Source organism: Mustela erminea, chromosome 14, assembly GCF_009829155.1.
Source record: "Mustela erminea isolate mMusErm1 chromosome 14, mMusErm1.Pri, whole genome shotgun sequence".
NCBI classification, from domain to species: Eukaryota; Metazoa; Chordata; class Mammalia; order Carnivora; family Mustelidae; genus Mustela; species Mustela erminea.
This window is the reverse complement of record NC_045627.1, coordinates 44,926,313-44,944,096: the sequence shown is the minus strand read 5'-3', so window position 1 is coordinate 44,944,096 and position 17,784 is coordinate 44,926,313.

Below are 17,784 nucleotides of genomic sequence, written 5' to 3'. Positions count from 1 at the left end.
TCACGACCTGAGCCGAAGGCAGCGGCTTAACCCACTGAGCCACCCAGGCGCCCCCCAGTATTCATTATTTTTGCACCACACCCCGTGCTCCATGCAATCCGTGCCCTCGAGAAAGACATTTTAAGTAAAGAGGATGAACATTTGGGGTAGTGGAGCCATGCAGAATTTACATGTTCTCCATCTGATCCTTTGGGTAAAAAAGGAGAAAAGGGCAAAGGCTGGTCAGGGAGTTGAGTGAGGAGGTGTTGAAAACTTACGCTAGGGGAATGGACCACTAAAATGACTGTTGGACAACTCCGTGGACCCACTGCAAGTTCCCTCATTCAGAAAACACTTGATGGATGCGTACTCTGTGTCAGTTTCTCATCCGGACAGTAAGTACGAGTGCCTGCATTGTTCTGCAGATGAATGACGTAATTCGTGGAAAGCTTTCTCAGCAGTGCCTCACACTCAGTAAGCTCTCAACAGGGAATGAAGTGGTTGCCGCTGCTGTCTTATGTGCCAGGCGCTATGATGGTAAGTGGAGTCCTCATCAGAGTTCTTCAGTCCTGCCCTCTAATGGCCCATAACAAGCTCAGAGGGAGAGCGGCCTCCGTTAGAATTGAGGATTGGTAGACTGTCACAGGACCACGGGGATCTGGGGTCAAGTGCGAGCAGCAGGGAGTATGTGGTCCATGCTCCATGATCACCATCAGCTGGGTGACAGCACTTGGCTCTAGGCAAGGAAGTGAGCGACGTTGTTAAAAAAGCCGATTCCCAGACAGGGAATGGTGGGAGGAGAGGAGGCTCAAGGTAGGAGGGGAGACATTGGGGGCATAACTCATGGGAGAAGTCTGCAAGTTTGGCCTAACCAAGCAGTCAGTGTTTACGAAGGGCTGCGGCCCTAACGAGGAACTTGACTATAAATTAGGCATAGGGTCGATGCCCATTGTCCAACTCAGGTATCTACTTAAAGGACTGGGACAAGACAGAAGGGGGTTTGTGACTAGGTGGGAAGGGGTCAGGCTCAAAATTGGTGGAGAGGGGAGGGGGCTAACATGAGCACTTCCTCATGCCAGAGGCTCTACCAGCAGTTCGTGGATTGTGGGTATGAGCCTGGGTTTGAATGTGTGGAGAAACAAAGTTTCAGAAAAGAACTGTTCAGAGTTGTTCACTAATGAGTCTTGGAACGGGCTTTGTGGCCCAGTGCTGTTGGAGATAACTGCTGAATGTATTTGGGTGTACTACGAGCATTGGAAAATAGCCATCTCTGAAATAGAGTTGACTTTATTTTTACCTATATATTTATTCATTCATTTAATTTTGAGACAGAGAGTATGCTCAGGCAGAGGGAGGGGCAGAGAGAGAACCCCAACTAGGCCCCACACTCAGCATAGAACCTGATGTGGGGCTCAACCCCATGACCCTGAGATCGTGACCTGAGCCAAAATCAAGAGTTGGGCACTCAACTGACTGAGTCACCCAGGCACCTGACTTTATATTTCTAGAAGCTTTTTCTGCTCCTCAATTTTTTAGTATGATAGGCTGCTTCATTATTGTCCAAGTGCCCGATCTAGAGGAAGGCAGTCATTCTCAACCCTTCTGTGGTTATCATACTTCAAGCCCAATACAGGGCGCTTGATACTTGCTCCTTTTTCTCTCATGTTCCAAAGCCACAGGTAATAGGTTTCTTAGCTAGTCACTTTGCTGGTCACTGTCTCTACTAACTAGTCAAAATATAGGATATCAGATTATATAACACATTATTCAGAATCATGTGCCAGCTACCCCCAGGCCAAAGATTATAAGGCCTTATCCCAACTGCAGTCATTGACCATTCATCCTTCACCTAATTCTTCTCATTTCAACAAATCCCTCTGAGCTGGCTTCCCTCCGAGGACTTAGCTACTTTCTGAGAGCACAGCCCAAACTGAGAGGTGGTCAGTGCCATTGAGAATCACACTTGCACTTGCTGAGCAAGTGTACAGGCAAGCAGGCAAAAAAGAATGCGAGTTTGGTAGGTAGTACTACTCGTTTTTTACGTAGAATTACTTAGAGCTTCATGGAAATGAAAGACTCAGAAGAAAATGCACCCATAAAAAAGCAAAGGTATAGAACTGATGGTGGGCGGGCAGGAGGGCAAATGCCAGCAGAGCGACCAAGATGGGAATGCCTGCGGGAGGCTTGAAGAGGAGTAGGTCTGGGCCAGGGATATAGTGAGTGGGAAGGTCAGGAAGGTCCGTCTGGACTGGGTCATGAAACACATTAAATCCCAAGCTCAGAAGTCTCGACTGTGTCTGCTGATGATGGGAATGGGAATGAGATCTGCACGTGGAACAGCTTTGCTGGGAATGGCAGAGAGGAAGTGGGTTCTGTGGCGAAGAGAGGTCTTAAGATGTTTTAATTGATGACATTTAGGATGCTTAAGGCTTAGGATGCTATTGTAGTCTAGGGCTAAGGCAGTGAAGGTCTGAGCATGGGTTGTTGCAGTGGAAAATCCTTCTTTGAACATTTATCATGTATCTACTATGTGCGAAGAACTGTACTAGGTTCTTGTGGGGAACTTGAGTGCGAGCAATAGTTCTGCTCTTAAATCACTTGCAGTTCAGTAGGTGATGTCAGGAAGATGAGTGATGAATGTGGCACATTCCAGAGCGGGACTTGGAAGCTGATTGGATGGGTGTGGGGGGCATAGGAAGAGCCTGGATCTGGAACCTTGGTGGTGCCATTGAGGGATTAGGAACATCAGGCAGAGGTGCAGGTGGGTGGTGGGGACAGACGCCTGGTCAGCTGGGTGTGTAGCTTGGAGCTCCTTTCTGCTGGCCTCCCTGAACAGAGAGTGCAGTAGCAGGGTAGGGATCCTTGTTTGGAAGACACTAGATGTGACCTAATTGATTTTTCAGGAGACCAGAGTCTGAGGCACATAACTAATGTGTACACGATAGTATCATGTTCCAAGATGTCATTAAAAATATCCAAGTGTGGAAAACAATATTCAAGTGTGGACCACTGAGAACACAAAACAAAAGCTCCAGCTTTTAAAATTGTGTGAAAGTTTAATTAAGCCAAGAACTCAGAAATGAGTAGTACATTGAATCAAGCTTGCTCCTAATTGTGTATTATATTGTAACTTTCTGCTACCACTAGATGTCACAAAGATTCAGTTTTTAAAAGCCCTACCTCTTCAGGCTTTAAAAGATTTTTTTTGTACAGAAATAAGATTTTCTAGTATTCACAAGTATAGTGAACTTTAAACTTTGATATTAGTATTATGAAATACTTTATGCATAAGATTACACAGAATAATATAAACAATATCTTTTATGCCAACTCAGATTTAACAAATATTAAGCCTTTACCCTATTTGACAGTTTAAAAATAAATAAATAAAATCTTACTGGGGCGCCTGGATGGCTCAGTTGGTTGGGCATCTGCCTTCGGCTGGGGTCGTGATCACGGAGTCTTGGGAGTGAGTCCTGCATCGGGCTCCGTGCTCAGTGGGGAGTCTCCTTCTCCCTCTGCCCCTCCCCTCGTGCTCGCTTGCTCTCTAAATAAATAAATAAATAAATAAATAAAGGAAATCTTTAAAAATAATAATAAAATCTTACTTACAGTTGATGTTCTGTTTGTACTCCTCCACTCCATGCCTCTCATTTTTTATGCCCACAGATAACCATTGTCAAAAGGTCAGCAGACGTGCTTTCCAGATGCACATCCCCTGATGTTTTCATACAAATGTGTTTGTGTTTCTCCAAAAACAGGGTAGATTTTTTTGTGAGATTTTTAACTTAATGTTAAATGGTATCCTACTATAGGTGACTTTCTGCAATTTGCTTTTTCTGATTCAGCATTATATTTTCAGGATTTATCCCTGATTTGTGTATATTTCATTTATTTTAATTGCTGTATAGTACCGTTGTACCTATTCTTCTATTGGCAATTGTTTGTACTGTTTTAAGTGGTTCATTTTTATACGTGCACCCTGTAGATCTCTCTTCGGGCAAATGTGTGCCTTTGAGGCAATCTGGATGGTCTGCACATGGTCTGCACAATGTCCCTTAGCTATCAGTGACTCTCTGTCCTAGTAAAGCCAAAATCTGTCAGACCACCTTCATAGAGAATGTATCAAGAACCACATCCTTCGTATTCGGATAACAGTGTCCTCTTGAAACAGGTGAAAAATAATGTGTGAGGGTTTCTCTGGGAAAGTGGTTCTGAACTTGAGGATGCCTTGGAATCTGCTGGTGGGCTTTTTAAAACACACCCCCAGGAAGGGGTTGGAGTATTTCCTTGTTAACAAGCTCCCTGGCAGTGCTCTCGGGTAGCTAAGGCCAGCCTGTGCTCTTCCCTGATGCCCGTTCTCCAGCTACTGGGCAATGCCAGATTGCTTTCCAAAGTGCTCACGTGAGCTTACTACTTATGCTTACTGGCCGGGCATCGGGGCTTCTGTGACGCCTTTTCCTTTCCGGGTAGTTGGTAATGATACTAATTTTTGGCCATCATGCCGTATAATGATAGTCAATTTGCACTTCCCCTGATTATTTAGTGAGGTTACAGATCTTTTCGTGTTTATTAAACAATGGATTTGCTCTTCTGGGAATTGTGTGTTCATATTATTTGCTTACATTCGCTATTGATTTGTTTGTCTTTTTCTTATTGACTTTCTTTTTTGGTTATATGTGTTGGGAAATCTCTCAGGTGGTGGGTTGTCTTTTAACTTGGTTTATGGAGTTTATTGTTGTGCAAAAATGTTAAGTTTTACTTTACTTAAATGAACCACTTTTTTTTTTCCATTTATGTTTTGTGCTTTTTTAACCTCCTAAGAAATTAATGAAAAATTATTAGTTTTAGGCTGATTTAAAGATTATCTTAAAAAAATCATTCCTTTTTTTTAAGTTTTTTTTTTTAAAGATTTTATTTATTTATTTGTGAGAGAGCTCACAAGCAGGGTGAGCAGCAGAGGGAGAGGGAGAAGCAGGCTCCCCACTGTACAGGGAGGCTGATGCAAGACTCGATCCCAGGACCGTGGGATCGTGATCTGAACTGAACACTGAGCCACTCAGGTGCCCCTAAAAATTATTTTCATTTAAGAGTTTTCAAATTAATTTCTTTCAAGTATAATCAATAAGCAAATTGGCTATTTAAAAATCAGGTAAATCATACTTTTACCAGTTACACTGAATAAAAACAATTCTAGTTTTCGTTACTTGTACATTGGTGACAATGCTGAAATGATATTTTAAGTGCTAAAACAAACCTACTGGAACCTAAACATCACAACATACTTCTCCCCCAGCCAGTAGCCTTTCTTCAAGGAGATGGGAAGAAGAGCTTTTGGTCAGAAGACTCAAAAGTCTAAGGGAGTGCAGCAGTTACCAAGTGGGAGGTGTGCAGTGAGTGACTTCCAGCAAAGCAAGGCTGATGGTGGTTTTATGTGATTTTACGAGTTGTGAGAAATGCTGACTCACTTCAAAATGTCTCCCTGTGCTCGCACTGGCTGGAGCAATACCAACTAGATATTCATTTGCATCAACCCTATCAATTGCGACGTCATAGTCCATTCATTAAGAAGGAAGAGAAAGCCATGCATGGGATGCAAAAACCTCTTTGCATTATGTCTAAACCCTTTGTAAGACAGATAATATCTCCATTTTACAGAAGCGGAAAGAGAAGTTCAGAGAGTTATTTAAGCTTCTGAGATTCTCATAGCTGATCATTGAGAGAGCTGATATGCAAACCCAGACTCTTCTGGCTTTAAAATTTTCTTGTTATGGCTGTGTTCTCTCAGTAGCATTTCACCATAGCTTACTATTTGTAGGTATTACTAGTTACTGATATTTTAGTTAAAGTAGCCTAAGCCATTTTGCTAAACCACAAAGCTAGTTGAATTGGATATGCTAGGAGAGTAGCTAAGCAGGTGGGCTGGTGCTGGAGAGTTTGAACTTGGCCAGACACCTTCTGAGAGCCTGACGAGCTGGTACTGCCAGACAGCCCCAGGGCAGGGATGATGGGCAAGCAAACAAGAGGAAGTTCACTTCCTTTGCCCTTTTTCCTAGGGTAGTGTTTCCCCCAAATTGTTTTAATTTTCTATAAATTACTGGGCAATTTTGTTAAAGTATAAATTCAGTTCCTGAGTCTAGGGCGGAGCCCCAGATTCTGCCTTTCTAACAAGTGAGCAGATGATGCGGAGGCTGCTATTACGGGACCACACTGAATAACAAGGGCCAGCCCGTACTTAGAGTATATTGTGGAGAATGTACTGGAGGGAGAAGGAAAAGTATTCAGACACTTGGGTCGCTGGAGGAGTTTGAGGGCAGAGCAGCTGTGCCGCAGTTCTAAGGAAGCTGGTGGAGGGCTGCCTGGGTGATAGAGGGTGGGTGGGAGGTGGGCACAGTGCTGGCAGTGTTTTCGGCTCATGCTGTAGATTCTGAACCCAACCAGAAAGTGAGCCCTTTATGGCGTCTGTTGATTCACTGGACACAGAGCCGTGATCCTATGGCTTCAAAGCCAGTGGAAGCAGATGGCTCTGAACAGTAGAATTAGGGTTGTGTTTGCTGCCTTATCCAAGGACTCTTTGGGATTAGTTCTGGAGCATTCAATAGCAAGCTTTTGGCAAATGAAGCTCTGAGAGGCCCTTGGTCTAAGCTCTGCCATTAGGAGACATTAGAGGAGCTGGCAGCAGAGATATAACCTCAATTCATTGGTAATTACTTTTTATTATCTTGAATTAGGAAAAAATTGAAGCAGATTTAATGGGCATCATAGTGTAGGAAAAGGAGGCAACTCTTGGAAGAGTCAAGTTTGAGTGTGGTGTCTCTTACCAGCTGTGATGAATCTTTTTGGGCCTCAGCTTCCTCTTCTGTTAAATGGGAACAATACCTACCTGCGTCATTTTGAGAGCTGAATGACCCTTGTAGGAGTGCTTTGTAAATGGCAAGACTGGCTATATGTGTTTATCAATATGGAAAGTTGGTATCAGAGACAGAGTAGGGATGGGAGCCTGCTTCTACATAGGTTTTTAATATCTGCTCTCAACCTGCCAAATGAGACAATTATATAGAACTTTCCTAACATGAAATGCTTCTGACCAAATTTTATTTTTGGGTGGGAGGGTCTGTTTGGACTAAATGACCTAAACAATTATTTTAGTTTCTTATTTCACTTAAAATATTTAGATCCCAATACACCTTTCATATGAAAATATTTTCTAGGGCAAATAAAAGAAGACAACATATCAAGAGAAAACTAAAGTCAGATTACTTCACGACTATAGTTTTGTTTCTTTACAATTTTTGCCTCTAAAATGTTCTACCTCCCTGTTTAGTTGTTTGGGGTGGAGATCTGTTTAGTGAAGAATTATATTCTAGGGAAAAAGGTGACTCGACTTCTGTCTCTGCCATAACTTTGGCTGTATTGTGAAATCTTAGGTTAGTGATTTAAACCCATCAAGTGAAGTGTGGAGTGACGTCACATGGTCCTCTGTCAATCCCAGATCCTCAATTTCCCACCTGTGTTGCTGAATTGATGGGGAGCTGATTTAAAGGGAGGGACATGATATTTAAAATTTCTGTAAACTAAATAAAGACAATTGAGATCACCTTCAGTTCTTAAAACAAAACTTATTTACAGTGATTGGCTGTGACCACATGCTTTTATTTCAGAATGGAAGGTATGTGCTTATGTGAAGTCCGTTTTGTTTTTTTTTAAGATTTTATTTATTTATTTGACAGAGAGATAGAGAGAGAGCACAAGTAAGCACAGCAGCAGGCAGAGGGAGAGAGAGAAGCAGGCTCTCCACCGAGCAGAAAGTCTGATGTGGGGCTCGACCTCAAGACCCTGGAACCATGACCTGAGCTGAAGGCAGCCACTGAACCAGCTGAGCCACCCAGACGCCCTACGTGAAGTCTTTACGGATGCTGATGAATGTCCAAATGAGTCCCAGCCTCGTTCTAAGTTATGAGTGGAGGGGTGATGGATTCCTTGAGGCTATGTAGGATATAATTAACATTCATATTGCTGGCTATGTGTTGACTTATGTATTTGACTCAATGTTTTTCTACTTTAAAAATACTAGAAGTCATTCTACAAAAGTTCTTATTAACTGAATGGAGGATTAGAAGTATTCATGGTTGGGGATTTCCCATTGAAGGACAGTTAGGCTTGTGTAATCCACCCCTGCCCTTTCCCTCACCCTCCCTCCCCAAGGAAATTTTGTGGTGGGAGATGAACTGACCAATCACATGCTGCCCTTCTATCCCACCCAACTTCCTGCTTTGTCCTCTGAAATTACTGGCTGATTTTAAACACGCCCACGTTGGCTCCCTTTTTCACTTCTTTTGGATATTTACCTTGGTGAGTGTGTTTGCTTATGTAAAGTGAGTGCTGTTTATTTAGTGATAACACCCTTCAGGATACACATATTTAATATAGAATCCCATAATTATAGAAATCCTCCTAGAAATTGTTACATTTATCAGGATCTGGGACTCGCTTCATATTTTGGTATTTATCAAGAATATTTACTTTAAACTTTCTGGATGCTCACTGAATACATCCTGAACCGTTGAGCAAGACGTTTACTTGGAAGAAGGCCTGGGAACGCACGTAAAAGGTGGTACTAGTATTTGCAGGGTGGGGGGCCAGTGCAAGGCACTGAGAGCACCCAGTTCTCCTGAGGGCACCAACACCCACTCACCTACTGCAGTGTCCAGCACATCCTGGGCGCACATAGTGTTTGTGTTCCCTGTCATCGTTACACCTGGCACCTCACCTCCTCACCCTGAGGCCAGAAAATTGGATGTCACCCCGGAGGCTGAGCCGCTCTGCCTACTCCCATCTCTGCTCCCATCTCTGCTCGAGAGCAGTGGCCGCTAGCAAAACAGCGTTGGTAAAAGTCCGCATCTTGATCACGTGGCCCATCTACGCACATCTTTTTCTTGAAACGCTCCCCTGGCTTCCCTGGGCCTTCAGGAAGACACCTCAGCTCCTTCTAGGAGCCACAGAGAGCCTCCCTCTTGCTGTCCTTTAGCCCATACTCCACGCTCCAGCCTCACTGATCCCCTTGAAATGTCATGAAGGTTTCCTGCTCTCTCTAGCTTGTGGGCTTCGTTGAAAGTTCTTCCTGTTGCCTGGGACGTTTTCCCCCAGAGCCACCTGGCGTATTTGTTTGTTATGAGTGCGGAGGGCCTACCCTGTTCCCAGCATGCAATGGGTGCTTAGTCCTCCTTCAGAGAAGGAATGAGTGGATTGTGAGGATGGGAAGGTGGGGGGGTGTGGGGACCCCCATGTGACTGGGGTGCAGCCTGTCCTGCCTGCACAGCTGCCACCGAAACAGCACCCAGCAGGGCATGATGCTTCTTCCCTAGCCACGCCTCGTCCCCCAGGACAGGTCTGCCTCAGAGAGAGCCAACAGGTCGCCCGGGCTTCTGGCGTAAGCAAGACTCAAGGTAGTTGTTCTTGCACCGACAAGATTCTGGGTCCCCTGCTAGGAAGTGGCCTTATTTGGCTCTAGAACCAAGCCTTTTGCCCCCTCTTTGGATATCCTGCTCCTTGGTCGTCACATTGCCAGATTGCGTAGTCTTCAGCTTAGGCCTTTAACTTCTCAAAGATTTTTCTCCTATAATAAAGACTCACAAGAGAATTTTTAACTTTGCAAGTATGGACTTCTTCCTTCTATGGCTTAATAACCTCCCACTGTAGTTTGTTTCATTTTCCACTGTATTGTAAGCTCCTTGATGTCAAGAATCATAGTGGGTTTTGTTTGCTGTCAGTATTTCCAGAGACTAGAGTAGTGCCTGGGATATAGTAGGTGCTCAGTAAATTGTTGAGTGAGTAACATGAACAAATATAGGAATGAAGGAGCCACAGCAAATACTTTGTTTCTTAAAAGAAGAAGATTTAGAGCAGTTTTACATTTACAGAATTATTATACAGATTGCTTGGAGTTTCTGTATACCCCGAACCCATTTTCCCCTATGATTAATATAGAACGTTAGTCCGGTACAAGGTCATGGGATCTTTTTCCTGAGCTCTCCCTTTCTGTGGTCTTCCTAGTGGTCTTCCACTCGGGGACTCCCCTTTTGGGTCCTTTGTCCACGCAGTGGGTTTCACTTACTCCACTCTGCTGCACACCTTCCTGACCATGCCTGTCTTTGAGGCCAGGTGGCCAGACACACAGAGAAAAAGAGCCCCGGGGATTGTCTCCACTTTCTGGGCAGTCAGAACTCCTCCAATCAGAGACAGTTTCCCTCCCTCAGAACTGCAGGGCTTGCAGACTCCCACTGCCAATTTTGTCATCATGGAATCGTCTGGGAGCTGGGGCTTGAGAGAACAGAAGAAAGAAAGCGAGAGAGGATTTCCCTCCACTCTCTCACAGTGCTCGGCCATCCGAGAAAGGGAGCCTCTCCTGGAGCTTTCTCGTGCGCCCAGGTGCCCACTCCTGGGTTCCAGGGAAAAAATGGGAGTCTTACTGACTTTTCGGTGATACTTTGAATTCTGGTCTTCCCCCATTTGCCTACTACTGTCTACTTTCAGAGTCCTTAACAGCCCCTCCATGGCGGCACTCAATGGCAGAGTCAGGGTGGGGTGTGCTGAATAATCAGTAATCCCACCCCCCTGCAACTGGGACCCAACATGTCTAATGAACTTTAAAATTTTTATCTAAATAATACATAGAGGGACTATACCTGCATAAACGTATGGATATATTTCCTTCCAGAGAAAATACACCATGTTAATGATGTTTACTAATCTGTGAATAGAAAGATCAGAGTATTTATTCCCTATTTTCCAAATTTTTCCCACAGTTGCCATAAAATACACAAGAATTAAACCCAATAAATGTTATTTTTAAAATTTTTAAAAATATTTATTTATTTACTTACTTTAGACAGAGAGTCAGGGGGTAGCAGAGGGAGAGGGAAAGAGAATTTCCAGCTGACTCCCTGCTGAGCACAGAGCCCAAGTAGGGCTCAGTCTTACGATCCTGAGATCATGACTTGAGCCTAAATCATGAGTCAGACACCTAACCCACTGAGCTACCCAGGCACCCCTAAATGTTATTTAAAAAAAAAAATTAAGCCCAGTACAATTGAACGTTATGATTAGCAGCTTACAGCGCCATTTAATACAAAACATTTTGCTTTCATTTCTTCTTAGAAAGCAGCTCAAGCAGCTCCAGAAAACCCAGAGGTTTGGGGGATATTGTATTGTTTTCCCATTAGGGAAACACTTTGTTTATGCCGGAATTGTATACTATTTTGATACTATAGCTTTCTAGTAAGTTTTGAGTTTGGAAGACAGGAGTCCTCCAACTTTATTTTTCCTTTTCAAGATTGTTCTGGTTAATAAGAGACTCCTAATCTTGGGAAACAAACTGAGGATTCCTGGAGGGGAGGGGGGTGAAGGGGATGGGGCAGCTGGGTGATGGAGAGGGTAGGTGTTGTGGTGAGCACTGGGTGTTGTGTAAGACTGAGGAATCACTTACCTCTACCTCTGAAACAAATAATACATTTTATCTTAATTTTAAAATGTTCTAAAAATTTTTTAAAATAAAGCCACTCTATTAAAAAAAGATTGTTATGGATAATTTGAGGTCTTTTATAATTCCATATTAATTTTAGGATAAACTTTTACATTTTAGGGAAAGATGCTACTAGATTTTCATAGAGATTACATTGAATCTGTAGATTTTTTTCAGCTGTATGTCATTGTTAGCAATATTGTCTTCCAGTCCATAAATATGAGATGTCTTCTCATTTACTTTGGTTTTCTTCATTTCAGCAATGTTTTGTAGTTTGCAGTGTACAAATCTTGAACCTCCTTAGTTAAATTTTTCCTAAGTATTTTATTCTTTCTGAGAGCATTGTAAATGGAATTTTAATTTCCTTCTCAAATTGTTCATTATATTATAGTGTTTAGAAATCAACTTATTTTTGTGTGTTGATTATTCCTGAAACTTTACTGAATTAGCTTATAAGTTCTAATCATTTATTTTGCATGGATTCCTTAGGACTTTCTATATGCAAGATCATGTTATCTACAAATAATAGTTTTACTTCTTCCTTTTCAATTTCAGTGCCTTTTCTTTCTTTTTCTTGATGATTTGTTCTGGCTAGAACTTAGAGTACAGTGTTGAATAGAAGTGGTGAAAATAGGCATCCTTGACTTGTTCCTGATGTTAGGAGAAAGGCTTTCAGTTAATTACCATTGAGTATGATGTTAGCTGTGCATTTTTCATATAATGCCCTTTATCATGTTGGGCAAGTTTCCTTCTAGTCTAAGTTTGTTGAGTATTTTTATCATACAAGAGAATTGGATTTTTCAAATTCTTTTTCTCCATCAAATAAGATGTGTGACCCCCACTTTGTTCTATCATTATGGTTTATTACCTTGATTTTAATATTTTTAACCATCCTTGCATTCCTGGGATAAATCCTCTTTAGTCATGATGCATAATCCTTTTAAGATGTTGCTGAAATTTATTTGCTAGCATTTCAAAGAGGATTATTTCATTATACTCATAAGGGATATGGGTCTATAGTTTTCTTCCTATATCTTTGTCAGACTTCGGTATCATTATAATTATAGTTGGACAAATAGAATGAATTAAGAAGTGTTGCTTCCTCTTTTATTTATTTGGAAGAGTTTGAGAAGGATTAGTGTTATTCTTCTTTAATTAAGTATTTAGGGGAATTCATCAGTGAAGCCATCTGGTCCTGAGCTTTTTGTTGGAAGGTTTTTGATTGCTGGTTCAATCTCTTGACATATAGTTTTTTTCAGGTTTTGTATTGATTCTAGAGTCATTTGGAGTTTGTGTGCTTCTAGACATTTGTTCGTTCTGTCTAGATTATCTAATTGGTGTGCAGTTGTTCAAAGTATTCTCTTATAATACTCTTTATTTCTGTAAGGTCTTTAGTAATGTCCTCGCTTCTATTTCTGATTTTAATTAAATATTCTTTCTTTGGTATCTTTTGGTCCATTGTGCTAAATGTTTATCAGTTTTGTTGACTTTTTTTTTTTTTTCAAAGAACAAATCCTTCATTTTGTTGTTCCCTTTTGTTTTTCTATTCTCTCTTTTATCAGGACTCTAAATTGTTATTCCCTTCCTCTGCTAGCTTTGGGTTTACCATGCCGTTTTTCTCAGTTATTTAGATGTAAAACAGAATTAATGTGCTCTTTTTGGTCTCAGTTACTTAGGTATAAAACTGAGTTATTGATTTGGGATCTTTTTTTAAAATATAAACATTTACACTTTTATAAATTTCCTCTGAGCACTGCTTTTGCTGTATGCCATAAGTTTTGATGTGTTGTGTTTTAATTTTCCTTCATATCAATGCGTTTTTCTAATTTCATTTGTGATTTCTTTTTGATCCATTTTTGTCCAAGATTGTGTAGGTTAAGTTTTGTATATAGTAAGTTTTCTAGTTTTTCTTCTGTTACTGATTTCTAGCTTCATTCTGTTATAGTTAAAGCGGATGCTTTGTATGATATAAATCTTTTCAAATTTATTGAGACTGTCACATAATACGTAGTCTACTCTGGAGAATGTTCCATGTGCACTTGAGAAAAATATGTATTCTTTTGTTGTTTGGTGGAGTTTTCTGTATACATCAGCTGGGTCTGGTTGGTGATTAGTGTTGTTCAAGTCTTCTGTTTTCTTTTTGATCTTCTGTATATTTGTTCTATCTGTTATTGGAAATAGGATATCAAATCTCCAGCTCTTTCTTTAGTTCTGTGAGTTTTAACTTCATATATTTTGGAAATTTGTTGGTAGGTATATTTATAATGGTTATATCTTCTCAATTGATTGATTTTTTTTCAACATGTAGAACCTTTATTTGTATCTTATAACATTTTTTATTTGAATTCTATTTTGTCTGATATTAGGGTTAGCCACCCTAGGTCTGGTTACTATTTGATTGGAGTATCTTTTTCCATCCCTTCACTCTCAACCTACTTGTATATTTGGTTCTAAAGTGAACACTGTTTAGTTGGATTTTGCTTTATTTTTAATCCAGTCTACCTTTTAGTTGGAGAGTTTAATCTGATTGAATTTAAAATAATTGTGGATGAAAAAGGACCTTTGCCATAGTGCTGCTTGTTTTCTGTATGTGAGATCTTTTTTGTTCCTCTAATTCTCCATTACTGCCTTTCTTGTGATTGATTTTTTTCCCTATTTTACCATTTTTATTCTTTTCTTGTTTCTTTTTCTGTGTACATTTTACCCTATAGGTTACCCTTTGGATTACAATTAGCATCTTAAAAACTATCACATCGAATTAAAACCAACATAGTTTCAGTAGTATATGAAGGCACTGCTCCTTTATAGCTCTGCCTCCCCTATTCTGTTGTTATTGTCCCAAATTACAAATAACAAATAATATGTAGTGTGTCCATTAACAAAGATTTACAAAGATTAACAAAGATTTATAATTGGTTTATACATTTGTCTTTTAAATAAAAAGGAAAAGATATAAATGAAAGAAACACAATCACTTTATTTACCTATGTACATGTACCATTTACCTTTCTTTGTATGGCTTTGAGTTACTGTCTAGTGTTCTTTCATTTCAGCTTGAAGACTTTCCTTTAGCATTCTGTACAGAGCATGTCTGCTGGGACAAATTCTCTTAGTTTTTATTTATCTATGAGTGTCTTAATTCCTCCTTCATTTTTTGAGAGATAGTTTTGTTGGGTACAGAATTCTTGATTGACAAGGTCCCCCCCCTTTCAGTACTTTAAATATGTCATCACATTGCTTTCTAGCATCCACAGTTTCTGAAGAGAAATCTCTGTTAATATAGTAAAGGATTCCTTGTATGTGATAAGGTGCTTCTCTCTTGCTGCTTTCGTTCATTGTCTGTCTTTCAAGTTTCATTATAATGTGTTTTCTTGTGGATCTCTTTGATTTTCTTCTGCTTGGAGTTTGTTGAGCACTGTGAATGTGTAAATTGATAGCTCACCAAATTTGTGAAGTTTTGAGATATTATTTCTTCAGGTATTCTTTCTGCTCCAAGTTGGGCAAAACAAAAGCCAGACTTTACACCAGTCCTTCTAGGAGCTATTAGGTAAAAAAACAAACAAAGACAACCTCAGTTATTTGAGAATAAGGGGTTTTTTGCTCATTCTGCACTAACAACTGCATTGGGAACATGAATTATCATCTTCATGGATGCCATGGATCTGGGGAGTGCAGGATGGGGTGGCCAATTTAAAATGCAACAGTGAGGGCGGCACCTGGGTGGCTCAGTGGGTTAAAGCTTCTGCCTTCGGCTCGGGTCATGATCCCAGGGTCCTGATATCGAGCCCCATGTCGGGCTCTCTGCTCCGTGGGGAACCTGCTTTCTCCCCTCTCTCTGCCTGCCTCTCTACCTACTTGTGATTTCTCTCTCTCTGTCAAATAAATAAAATCTTTAAAAAAAATAATAAAATGCAACAGTGGGGAACCTGGGTGGCTCAGTGGGTTAAGCCTCTGCTTTTGTCTCAGGTCATGGTCTCAGGGTCCTGGGATCGAGCCCTGCATCAGGCTCTCTGCTTAGCAGGGAGCCTGCCCCGCCCCCCCTCCTGCCTCTCTGCCTACTTGTGATCTGTCTCTCTCTGTCAAATAAATAAATAAATAAATAAATAAATAAATAAATAAATAAGATCTTTAAAAAATAAACAAAATGCAACAGCATTCTCTTCCTGCAGGTGACAGCAATAATTATCACAGTAAGTGTGACTGCTTCTTTCTTTATTAAGCTTCCTATAAATTCTTGACTTAATTCCAGAGTTTCGCAACAGTTGATTTAAACAGGACTTTTTCCAGGTATTAATTGACTTTTGTGGCTGGATGGAAGGTTTCAGTTCTCTAACCACCCCCCCCCCCCCCATTTTCAGTGATCTCACTTCTTTCTTTTCCTTTTTGAATCCTGTATTAGATCTTTATATATTCTGAAAATATACGTGTTACAAATCATTTTCTATTTTTTATTAAAGGGGGATTATATATCATCTTTTGGCCCCCTTTTCACTGAATACTGTTGCACTTCATTTGTATTTTGGCATGTGGTATTGTGATTCGTGTTTTGACTGCCGAATGGTATTCCAGTGTAGGAGTTTTTCCAGGAGATTATTTAGCTCTTACTTGGTGAATATTTTGTTTGTATGCCTTAATTGAGGTGAGGTAGTATAAGAGATGGCTTGTTTCTCCAGCTACCTACTAGCAGGCCATTTTAAGGCACCCAGTGTGTGGAGCATGGTACCAGCCTCTGAAGGGTATGTTGGTACGGCAGGGTGGGCCCAGGTGGTACCTAACTCAAATGTGAGATGGCAAGGATGGGCACAGATGTGACTACTTGTGGATATGAAAATGGAAAAAGAGAATTCCAAGGCACCACTGAGGAAGAATTGCTGACAAGCTTTGGGGGAAATTGGATATGGATGATAAAGGATCAGAAATTGAAATTACTTCTTAGGATCTCAGATCCCCGGAAGCTGGGGTATCAGTGTTTGGGGGAAGGGATGATTCCAGGAAGAGAAACAATGGAGGCAGGGCGGGATTTATATCCGACGAATATCTCAGCATCCATTGCTTCTCAGGCTACTCCTGGATCAAGGCAGGAGTTTTACCTTTTGTCTCTGATTTTGGAATGCTTTTCCTCTATAATCTAGCTCACATTTTCCTGTCAGATAGAAAGCCCCCATTTGCTTGACTTCCTGCATGGCTCCTTATTGCCCTGAGTCCCAGCTCCTGGCTCACCTGCTTTCCCTGCCCTCCACCTCCCTGCCCAGGCACCTCCCACCTCCCAAGTAGAGTTGGGGCAATGGTCCTCTGTGCCGGCTCTAAGCCACATGGGGACTTCTTGGCCCCACAGCCTTACCATCTCTTTACTGCCTTTAAAACGCTATAATATCTTTGGGGTCCAGCTCAGATTCTGCTTTTTTCTGTGAAATCTTTCCACATTTTTTTCCCTTCCTTTCCAGAATAGTCTTTGTATATGGAGTGTTTATTTGGATTTTTTTGCTGAACCAAAGTCACAAATCATTGAAGTGGCCTAAAATTTTAAAAGACTGTATAATCTGAATCTATTTATCTTTCTTTCATAAATAAATTATTCGTGTTCTAGAATGATATATGTAGGAAGAGTTTGTGCTTAAATTAATGAGGGCAAAAGTACTAAATCTTTTGAAAATAGTCCATGTGATTATTATGCCATTTAGATGGTTAAGGGAGTTTCTCACCAAAGTTGGTAAATGTTTGCACTTAACAGCTTTTAAGAAGTGAATGTGCACTCCACTCTGTATCCAGAGTCATCAACACTGCGTTACCTCTTGTCGGTGGTATAGCCATCAGGCATGGAAGGTGCAGGAGCAGGCCAAGGGCACCGTCTGCCCAGGTGCTCTCCACGAGCTACCTGGAGTCAGGTGCCATCAAAGCCTCTTCATGAAACTGGTCAGTGTGGCTTACACACAGCCATTTGCTTTGTATTTAATATTCATTTGGTATTTTATATTTTAAAATCACGTGTAAATCTGACCAAAACGATAATTTGTTTTCAAAGCCAAGTTTCTTCAGAGGTTTGTCAGCAGAGCTTCAGAGTTGAAGGTTGTTGCATGGAAATGAAATCAACTGTGGGCCTTTGACACATTGAATTGGACTTAGGTAATCAGTGGGGCTTGGGGAGGGAGAGACATTAGGACAATTCATGCGTAAGGGACAGCATGTGCGTAAGGCAGGCTTTAATTTGAGTTCATGATGGCCAATTCCCTCTTGGTTCAGTTTTCTAAGTCAAAAAGGGGCAGATTGAAGCCACTGTTCTAACT